Raw genomic sequence first — 11,618 nt, forward strand, 5'->3', positions numbered from 1 at the left:
TGAAAATGAGATTCCCACGCTTTCCAAGCTGAATCCACAAGTTCAGTCCCCATTACGCGCTCAAGAAACGGTTCCTGTTCTATTAGTATGCGCAGTCTGGCGAAATCCGTTGTTCTGCGTAGTCCACATTCTCGACGCTGGGTTGGTGTGCACAGAGATAGCGAGGCAATGACAGGACAATGATCAGATAAGGACTCAAGTGTGTGTGTAGAGTATATCATGTCTGGTATGTTGGTTGCTATGATGTCGAGCAACGGGTTTTGACCGCTTCTAAGATTAGGTCGTGTACCAGTCCCTTCATTCATCACATTGAAACCGAACTTCACGAAAGCCGACTGCAGAGCCCTACCATTGCAGTCTGTGGTGTCAGTGTCTTTTCAGGCTCGGTTCTTGGCATTGAAGTCGCCTACAATTACGCTATTGTGTTGGTCAAACAGATCAGAGGGCTGATCGAGCGTAGATATTAAAGAACTTATAGGTTGTCTTGGGGGCCGGTACCAAACAGATAAGAAAACAGGTCGGCTTGGATGCTTGATCTCAACAGTCATCATTTCGCAGCTACCATACGTAAATTCTGGGTGAAAATCGCAGCTCAAGTGGTTTTTAACATAGATTGCTTCGCCACCCCCACCAAGCTGTGACCATGGTAGGGATGTACTGCTTCTGTCCTTTCGGTATAGTTTATAACCTGGTATGGTTACAACATTATCAGGAATGGCGGGATTTAGCCACGTTTCTGTTAGACAAAGAATATCCAGAGATTCTTGTGTCAATAGGTTCAATACTTCCGCTTGTTTACTCAGGAGACTACAACAGTTGGAAATACATATTCGGCATGCTTTTTGCTTCGGAGATCCCCGGGGTTCCTATGCCGAGTTGGTCTGCAGTAACCTCTGAATTTCTGCATCTGAAGCTGTTTTACCTTCGACAAGTATGCTGTCAAGTGGAAGGGAGCATTTGACACCATTGGCGCGGAGTTTCTTGAATGTTGGTAGGGTACGGCGTCGAGTTTCCTGTTGCTTTCTTGTCAGGTCATGATTAACGTATACGTTATGTGCACCATGCTTCAGGCCAAAACGATTTTTCATGAGGTACGCCTTCGTATCTGCATTGGTTTTTACGTGAATTAACCTTGGTTTGTCCCCAGATGGCTTGCCAATTCACTTTACCTCGATTGTGGCAGGGTTGATTTCAGGTACCAAAGTACGAATGAGTTGTGGGAGATTTTCGTTGTCCACCTCTGGGAGACCCGAGATGATGGCGTTGAGGGATCCCGGCAGCACACATACACAGTCATGACTGAACCAGGTACATGTAGTAGAGAAGAGAACAAGACCACATGTACTACAAGTACACGCCTGGGAAATTTGAAACTACTTAGCTAGCTCAATACGGTTTCGGCAAAAACTGCTATATTTCTCGCCGACAAGGGCTTCCCTGGCGATATAGTCTTGATCCGAGGCAATGTTTCGGTGTGTGGGGGCATTGACTGCCCTCAGTTTCGAGGAAAGCTCCAAGCGATAATTATTTTCTTCGCTTTCTTGCCAGAGTTCTCAAGACCAACACAACACAATTCGTCGTCAAAAAGTACTCAGCGTAGATTTCGTGCCCAATTCCACCACAACAAATTTACGCTGACCTCTAGCTCTCGCCACCAATTGAACCCACTGATACATACATCTACACGAGCAATAGTTCGAGTCAAAAGAAGGACAACTTCGCAATGAGCATACTTTCTTAGGGTAATATTATACATGTACATGTATAATTTTGGTGGTGACAGTCAATTTTTTCTTTAGACTTTCCCCTTTCCATTCCCCCAACTTATGAGTACATGTATACTCAGTACTCGTAATTATAACACCATCGAGATGACAAATTGACCAGCAGAAAGACATGAAATTGCTTCCTTTTCCTACAAGGGTATTCTCTTACTATTTGGGATGCTTTACTGTTTTCCGTGACACGAAAGCAGCAAAGCATCCCAACTTGTATGAGCATGCATGTGTACATAAAGGAAGCCTTTGTTGCCAGCAAACACTGGCTGCGGACATGAACATTATCACGGCGAACAGAGCATTGGTACAAACACAGACACACACGCATGCACACACACATATAAGCATGCACACACACACGCACACACACACGCGCGCGCGCGCAGCAGCTTGCTACAAGAGAATCATGCTAGTAATGCACTTCAGCAGGACATTAGCACATGCACCAGTTTTGGGCTGTGACAGACAGTGACGAAGAGAGGGAAAGAGATAGAAAGAGAGAGAGAGAGAGAGAGAGAGAGAGAGAGAGAGAGAGAGAGAGAGAGAGAGAGAGGGAGAGAGAGAAAGAGAGATAGAGAGAGAGAGAGAGAGAGAGAGAGAGAGAGAGAGAGAGAAAGAGAGAGAGAGAGAGAGAGAGAGAGAGAGAGAGAGAGATAGAGAGAAAGAGAGAGAGAGAAAGAAAGAGAGAAAGCGAGAGAGAGAGAGACAGAGAGAGTGACAGAGAGAGAGACAGAGAGAGAGACAGAGAGATACAGAGAGAGAGATCGAGAGAGAGAGACAGTGAGTGACAGTGAGTGACAGTGAGCGAGAGAGAGAGGGGGGGGGGGGGGAGAGGGAGAGAGAGAAAGAGTCTCAGAGAGAGAAAGAGTCTCAGAGAGACATAGAGACAGAGACAGAGTCAGAGAGAGACAGAGACAGAGAGACTGAGACAGATGCACAGGGAGACAGAGAGAGAGAGACACAAACACACAGAGACATACACGCACACACACCACACACACACACACACATACACACACATACACACACAAAGAGACTGAGACACACAATGGGACCAGAGCATGAAAAGGCATCAGCTGAGGAAACCAAGAAATTGTAAGGTTCAAGCAGTGCATGGTTATGTTCTTTCAGGGTAAACAAGGCCAAAAAGAGAAGAGCAGAGCTGGGAGAAATGCAAATTGGGAAAACCAAAAGCAGAGACAGGTTCACATTATGACTGCAAGTGATGTTCAGCATCTGGCCACTGAAGTACTGGTAAGCATCACTTGATTTGTGACTCTTCCAAAGCACACCAGACGAGTTGACTAAGTAAAATGACAAAATTGCTGCAACCTTAGCAGTAGGAGTACTTTCTTGATTGAATACCTGTGCCACTAGAGTCTGGCACCAACCTGGCATCTTACAACATCTGGAAGGTTAAGCCAGTCAGCCACGGCCGAAATCTCATCAGTGGTACCCTGCACTCCCGGGTGGTGCATCATTGTTGCTACAAGGTAATCTGCTGCTGGATTGGGATTATCCCGACAGTCAATCAGATAATGGAAGCTAGTTGAAGCGCTTTCGTGCTTGGGAGCATGTTTCAAAAACCTCTTCTTGGCTTCTTTGTCAGGATGATAAGATATCTGACTGGGCACTAGCGGCAGAGTGAAGCTCAACAGGTGAACGCATCAGCTGAACGTATACAATAAAGTAGGGAGACAGCTTTGTGGACAGTTGCTGTTTGCTGCTGTGATACTATTCCACACATTCTGGGGTTCTATCACCATCTGTCGAAGTGGGCAAAGAAGGGTTGGGGTGGATCGCTCCGTGAGACCATTTGACAGCGGATAATAAGCACTGCAGCTTTTTGTTCTACCTCCATGTCCTTGCACAGCAGCTAGTTCCCGTTGCTCACAAACTCTCAGCAATGCTCTCTGGTACTGTAATGGTGTCGCGACAGCCAAACCTCGAAACAACGCACTGAATGAGTGCAATGCAGACACGGTTGATGTACACTTATCTGGGATTGTCTTGGTTTCGGTCCTCCAGCACAGATACTTGGTGAACACCACGATGTACTGTTGGCCATCTGGTGTCAACTCCAGTATGCCAGCAAGATCCATACCCCACGCTTCGCATGTACATGTAGAAACTTTCCCCACAGCACAGCATCATACATTAATTTTCTTCCCACCAGTAACGCTCTTATTGAAAGTGGCCGCCTCCTGCTAGATTATAACCACGAGCAGCACGCACAATACGGTCTTTGTCTCGTTCCTTTGGGACGTCTCGCATTGAGTTTGGACGCCGCTTCGTTGGTGAGTGAAACAGCTTCCCATCCTGAACTAAGATAGTGTCAAACTCCTTCCTGAAGTTCTACTTCAAGTTTTTTGCTTCTCCGTTCTACCTTGTCGTCCATATCGGCAATGGATCTGGGGTAGGCGCCAGTGTTTTTGCAATGGCCTATTGCCTCATACGTTTCTAGGTCCAAGGCAGAACTACAATGCAGAGAAGGAAGAAACGAGCTGAAAGTAAACGTCACTCGAACTAAAATGATCTGAAAACGAAAGCCACAAAGGACAAGGAAATCTGGAAGGAACTTTACTTTAAAAATTCAAATGCACGTGTGAATGAGTAGTAAAATACCGGTAGTTTACTACTCCCTCCTACAGATAGCTCGGCCCTGAGCCTTCTCTTTGACTGGCGAGGGGGACATCCACTACATAGCCATTTTCCGGGGGGGGAAGTGCGACGTAGTACTCTTCCCGGGGAGTCAACCTGCTATATAGTACTCTTCCCCAGGCGGTCAATGTACGATATAGCAGATTGCCCGGGGGGACAAATTCTGGGGGGGGGGGGACTGTACTCTGTTACACCCATACCAGGTGTGTAGCCCCTGGCAAGGCTCTCCCACAGATTCCAGTACAACGGCCACGGCCAAGTGTCCCACTGAGATGCGGTCGCTTGCCCGGACCGCTGGGACTCGGACACCTACGAAGAGCAGTCTGTGACGTTAATTTTTTTATGAAAGAACATCCGCAAAAATAGATAAGCTTGTCTCTTTAGCCTTTCGCGTGTGAGTTACGAAGTCTGAAGAAAATGTTGAACGGTCTCTGCTGGGATGAAAACTTCACCACAGCTCAGTGGTTGGAGCATCGCTGGCTACAAGTACAAGCGAGGGTCCCTGGTCCGAGGCGAGGTAGGGACAGTCATTTTTTTTTTAGACTTTTCCCGTTTGTGTCTTTCTCTCAAACCTGTGAATATTATATGACTCGGGGCTCCCCGAGTGCTAGTTTGTACGTGAAGTGTGTTGGTACAGTGAGGGCTGCGTCCCACCCGCCTGGGTGGGTTCACAGAATATGTGAGTTACGAAGTCTGAATAAAATGGCCCAGAATCTGCGAAAAACAGGCTTTGGGTGAAAATCATTTTTTGGAGAAAAATGATGTTTTGTAAAAAGGTTGTGTCGCGTGAACGATCGAGTGCAGTGAAGTGGAACCAAAGTAAATCCCGCTTGTTTGAAGAAGTAGCAGTCATGACAGGAAGTGTGTCACCAGTCAGGGAAGTCAAAGGGCTTCCGGTAGAATATTCCCTGCTACTCCTTTAGTCACAACGAAGAGTTTTTGAGCTGATCGAACGGATTCAATCTCCTACACTCAGGGATGACGAAATTTCTGCTCTAGCTGCTGCTTGCGGAAAATGTTGACGAACTCGTCTCCAGTTAGAGTCGTGATGGCGATAGCGAGAAGAACCTGGAGGATGTCGATCCAGCCAATCGAAGTACGGAGGTACTAGCTGTTTCTGGGCCTCACGCAAAGGTAACACGCGCAGCAGAGCTCATACGTTTGCAGCAAGTTCACGAGGAAAAGGCATGCTACTGAATGCCAGGCGAATAAGTGAGCAGATCGAGAGGCCCCCACTCGAGACTTTCCTCGATGGACAGCTAGCTGCAAGGGATTGTACGGCGTGCTGATATTTCACTTGCTGTTCAGCACCAAGCAGATACTGCAGCCCGCCAGCACACTATGCGCTTACTATGAACAGTGGAACAGTTTGAAAGGCTGTGTTCTTGCTTGTTTCTGAACAGTTGCACTAGATTCACCTTTCAAAAGGTGCCATCTCAACTGGAGTCGGGTTTCCTTGTGGTGTGTAGCGCCAGAGCATGCCAGTACATGTGCAGGCAGATGCGCTCCCACCAGTTCGTCGCCGCTCAGATGCGCAGCTCCACACAGTGCACTTCCGCCCTTGTGCGGTCGAGCGCGAGCTCAGGAAGGTCTCCCCTGCAAAAGCCACAGGACCAGATGGCCTGCCTGGCCGAGTCTTGCAGGAGTGCAGCAAGGAACTTTCAGCCCCTGTATCGAAACTCTTCGCCAAGTTCTTTCGGGCAGGACGCCAGCCTACCCTATGGAAGACTGCCATGGTTGTACCCGTCCACAAGAAGAAATCGAAATCTGATGTGAGCAACTACAGACCTATCTCACTCCTTCCCATCTTGTCCAAGGTGATAGAGGCTATCGTCAACCGTGCTCTCAGGAAACTCCTTGAGTCAAACAATATCCTCTCCCAGAGCCAGTATGGGTTCCGCAGCAGACTTGGCACCCAGGATAGCCTCACCCTATTGAATTCGCAGTGGGGCAGGGTAGCCGCAAGCGGTGGTGCAGTAAGGGTGATCGCAGTGGATGTGGCTGGTGCGTTTGACCGTGTCTCGCACACCAGAGTGCTCCATAAGGCAGAGTGCTATGGCGTAGCTGGTCACCTGCTTGGCTGGCTCCATGACTACCTGAGCAACTGGAACCTAACCGCAGCTGTTGGTGGGGAGCTATCTCAGCCCTTCCCAGTGAGAGCTGACGTCCCCCAGGGCAGCATCCTGGGACCGACACTTCATCCTGTACACAAATGACGCCGAGGACCATCTCCCTCCTGGAATGGACCTTGCAGCATATGCCGATGACACTACGCTCGTCAACTTCATCACCTCAAGAGTGTCCATACCTGGCAGCCCTGCTATCATGCAACAGGGTGTGGATGCACTGTCTCGCTGGGGCATGGAGTGGAAGATCAAGTTTGAGCCCTCCAAGACCCAAGCCATGACAATCGCACATCATCGCCAGCCTTGGCAGCTCCCGGGAACCACATTCGACGCTACAACAGCCAGTTAGGCAGGCCACCTGAAGCTCCTGGGCGTCACCTTTGACTCCCAGCTGACATATGCGCAGCACATCCGCACGATCCGCTCCAGAGCACAGCAACGCCTAGGCTTCCTGCGGAAGGCCTCTACTATCCTAGAGCCCCCTGCCCGACTCCGACCCTACAATGGGTTTGTCCGACCTGTGCTGGAGTACTGTCCCCTTGTCTGGCTTGGTGCGCCACCCTCACACTTGGCCAAGCTAGACCAGATCCAGCGACGAGCCATCCACATCATCGGATCAGGCTCCTGGCTCCCTAGTCTATCTCTGCGGCGGACAGTGGCCTCGCTTGCATACTTGTATAAGCTATTATGCCTGGATGCGGACAGCCCGCTAAAGAAGATCCTCCCCCTGGTGCCCACGGTCGACCTCAGGACATACAGCCCACCCGCGTGTCTGCTCAGCCTATGCACCTACACCAGCTATCGACTAACCTGCCAGCACGCACCCGAAACAGCTGTCTTCGCGCATTTCCTGCCAGTGCTGTGCAGACATGGAATGCTCTGCCCCAAAGCATACTGCTGAGACCTCCACACCTGGAGGGCCTGCAAGCCGTTAAGTGCCGTGTCCACGGTCACATCCAGCTGCACCACTGGAGCTGGGCGACTGAGAGCCTCTAGCAGACCTCGCACACCCACCTCAGCCGTAGTGCACACACCGCATCTGGGACAGTGTCTTTTTTGAAGTTTTTTCGCTAACTTATGTACTCTCCCTCGCTCTGTGTTGCGGCACAGTAGCTCCCATGTTCATGTAATAGCTGGCGTACTGTAGCAATTATGACTTTGCTGGCCAAATAGCTGAGGCTGCAGTCACCTCACCAATCATCTCATATTCTCAATGTTCCTTATATTTTACTTTAACAATTTCGCAACCTCTCTCTCCCTCCCTCTCTCTCTCTATCTCTATCTCTCTCTCTCTCTCTCTCTCTCTCTCTCTCTCTCCCTCTCTCTCTCGCTCTTGCTTTCTCTTGCTCTCTCTCTCTCTCCTTCGCTCTCTCTATCTCTCTTTCTCTCTCTCTCTCGCTCTCGCTCGCTCTCTTTCTCTGTCTTTCTCTCTCTCTCTCTCTCTCTCTCTCTCTCTCTCTCTCTCTCTCTCTCTCTCTCTCTCTCTCTCTCTCTCTCTCTCTCTCTCTCTCTCTCTCGCTCGCTCTATCCTGCTCTCTCTCTCTCTCTCGCTGTCCCTCCCCACCCACTCTTGGTGCGTGTAGGTGGCTATGAAGTCGAGACCCTAGGTCGGTGGAGCTCCCTAAACCTCACCACAACTGCCACGATTCAGGTTGTGCGTGCTTCCCCTAGCTGCATCTTACGTTTGGTCTTTGTAAAAAACAATAATATAAAAAAAACATGTATTCAGCCCCAGAAGGTGCTGGGTGAGGAGCAAACAAAATGCAAAACTGTGCATGGCCACTACAGCCTGGAGCACCAAGGGGCCACAACAAGCCTGCCCCTCCCCCATGCCTACCGCCTACGTTGCCATGTCACCTAAACAAAAATCATCCATGTCTCTTCCTTTAGTCTGGTGGATCTCTCTTCGTTTCTTTCCAGTGATAACAATTTTGTGTTAAAAACATTTTTTTAACACAATACCCTGGTGTGTTTGAGATACTTTTAATACCACTATGAGTCGACCCACACCTGTAATCTTTTGTTTCCTGACCTCCCATGCACAGTAGAAGCTGAAAATGGGGAAAAGTCATTTTGTAAAATTTCACCCTAAGCCTAGTTTTCGCAGATTCTGGGCCAAATGTTGAACGGTCTCTGTTGAGATGAACACTACGCCATAGCTCAGTGGTTAAAGCATCGCTGGTTACAAGCGAGGGTCCCTGGTTTGAGTCCTGGTGGTGATAGTCATTTTTTTCTTCAGACTTTCCCGTTTGTGTCTTTCCCTCAAACATGTGGGTATGTTAGGACTTGGGGCTCCCCGCGTGATAGTTTGTATGTGAAGTGTTTGGGTACAGTGAGGGATGCGTCTAACCCGCCCAGGAAGTGTGACTTACGAAGTCTGAAGAAAATGCTGAACGGTCTCTGCTGGGATCACGACTACACCACAGCTCAGTGGTTAAAGCATTGCTGGCTACAAGCGAGGGCCACTGGTTCGAGTCCTGGTGGGGACAGTCAATTTTTTCCTTCAGACTTTTCCCGTTTGTTTTTCCCTCAAACCTGCTGAAGTACCGGTATGAATATTTCATGACTTGGGGCTCCCTGCGTGCTAGTTTGTACATTAATTAAGTTTACCACCCACACGCACATCAAGCAAGTGGAAGTTGGGATTGCCGAGCTGATGCGGCTGGATCATATCAAGTGTTTTGTAACAGAATTTGTAATCTGCGAATTGTTTGCAACAATGCATTTATACCAGGCGGCCCCGCAAAGCGGGATTGTAGAAAATTCTGTTACAATGCTGGTAGATGGCAGGCAGTGCAAGAGATTAAGGCCCATGATCCTAACTAATGCTGCTGTGCCCTTGTGGGGCACGGCTGTGCGCAGCTCAGGTAGTCAAAAGACTGCTGGGACCGGACGGTCCTGCTGTATGCTGGGGCCAATTGGCCCGGCTGCTGGACACAATGTGTCTATGCTGGGACCAGCTGGTCCGGCTGGGACCATGTGGTCCTAACTAATGCTGCTGTGCCCATGTGGGGCACGGCTGTGCGCAGGTAGTCAAATGACTACTGGGACCGGACGGTCCTGCTGTATGCTGGGGCCAATTGGCCCGGCTGCTGGACACAATGTGTCTATGCTGGGACCAGCTGGTCCTGCTGGGACCATGTGGTCCTGCTGCTGGGCAGCGCGTGCCGCCAGTGCTTGAAAGCTAATGCAGAGAATTGTTCCAAAATGCATGCAGCTGAGGGGCTTTGCTTGCTTCCCCCCTTTCTGGAGGCGCTAGAACTTAGAAGTGGGCTGTGGTGGGCGGAAAAAAAATTCGCACAACACTGCTGATATTGCAAGCCAAGGTGCTCAAACAAATTTGTTTGCATAGAAAGGTCTCGCTGCTGTTCTTTGCCAGCAAGGCTGCGAGTCCCACGCTTGCGCATGTGCCATTTTCCCACGCTTCGGGACGATGTACGATGACAGCCGGCTTTGCGGACTGCCTGCGAGGTGCTGGCCGCGAGTGTTTCTGTGGCATGATAACTTTGGTTGGCCCGTTGCAAACCTACATGTGTGTGTACAGTGAGGGTTGCATCCCACCCGCCTGTGTGGATTCACAGGAAGTGTGAGTTACGAAGTCTGAAGAATATGTTGAACGGTCTCTGCTGGGATGACGACTACACCGTAGCTCAGTGGTTAGAGCATCGCTGGCTACAAGCGAGGGTCCCTTTTTAAAATCCTGGTGGTGACAGTCAATTTTGTCTTCAGACTTTTCCCGTTTGTATCTTTCCCTCAAACCTGTGATTATTAGGAAATTGGAAGCCACATGCCACGTAATGCTCTTTTCTCTCCGAAACTGAACACTTGCAAGGTAGATATGAAATAAAGAAAAGGTCATCAATCACACCACCGGGACTCGAACCATAATTATTTCAAATCTGGATTGCAAGTGTTGAGTTTCGAAGACAAAATAGCAGAACGTGGCATGTGGCCTCTAATTTCCTACCACTTTCAAATTCACCGTAAAGGCCAACTTTGAAATTGCAATTATTATTTACCACAAGTTATCCGTCATGTGTCACACTTCTTTGGATTTTTAACCTTTGTTTTTCCCTTGATCTCTTTAGTTCCGTATTTCCACTGATGATCGGAGCGTGAAAATCGATTTTGGAAACACACAAAACCAAACCTTGAACAAATTGTCATGTTGCGTGGTGATGTCTGCGGCATTCATACTTTTCATACTTCTTGAAGTAGCTATTATTAAACTTTTATCTCCACGTAGATTATTTGTCAATTATTATTTATTCATATTTTAATACTAATAGGGCATTCCCCACAGACACAAGGTCTTCTTACGGGGTACCCTGGCGATGGCGATCCAGCAGTGTGGATTTCAGATGGAGCGCTATTCCATCTGTCTGCAGCCAAATAAGCAAGGGAAAACAGACCGTAGCGTGAATAAACTCGGGGTAGACCAAGACCATTGGAGGAGTGAAGGCGGGTAAAAAAAGTTATTATCGTGTCCGTTCCCGAAGGGAACTCACGACGGCCGCTACCACCCGGTAAACCCTAGCGACAGATGCAGCGCCTATGAACCAGGTACCTCTCGTATCTCAATCATGGTTTTTGACCATCCCACTGTGCCTGCCTGGGGAAAGGGTGGGGGCTAACATTGCAAAGTGTTAGCTGATGTGTCAACCGTCGGCGGTGCTCCTCAATCAATCATAGACATCTGTACTTGGTATCTGTGTGCTTATTCATCGTACAGTAAAACCCGGTCTAAGCAACCTTTGGTTCTAGTACTAATACTTATATATTTCTTTCCCTGCCAGTTCTATCATTATATCCATTACAACACTCCGGGGGTCTGGATAATGCAGAGCACTCAAATCTTATAGGACAAATCAAAATATGACATGTTCTGTCCAAACCACCTTGGTCTATAAGTGACTCAACACGACTGATCAAACAGCTTGGGCCTGTGTTCCCAAAATAAGTTCAAGAAAATCGGCAACACAAATTGAATGCAGACAAGAATCCGTAGCAACAGTGGCACAGGAGGGGGGGGGGGGGGGGAGAGCGAGAAATG

The sequence above is a fragment of the Sycon ciliatum genome, chromosome 3 (genome assembly GCF_964019385.1).
Source record: "Sycon ciliatum chromosome 3, ocSycCili1.1, whole genome shotgun sequence".
Lineage (NCBI taxonomy): Eukaryota > Metazoa > Porifera > Calcarea > Leucosolenida > Sycettidae > Sycon > Sycon ciliatum.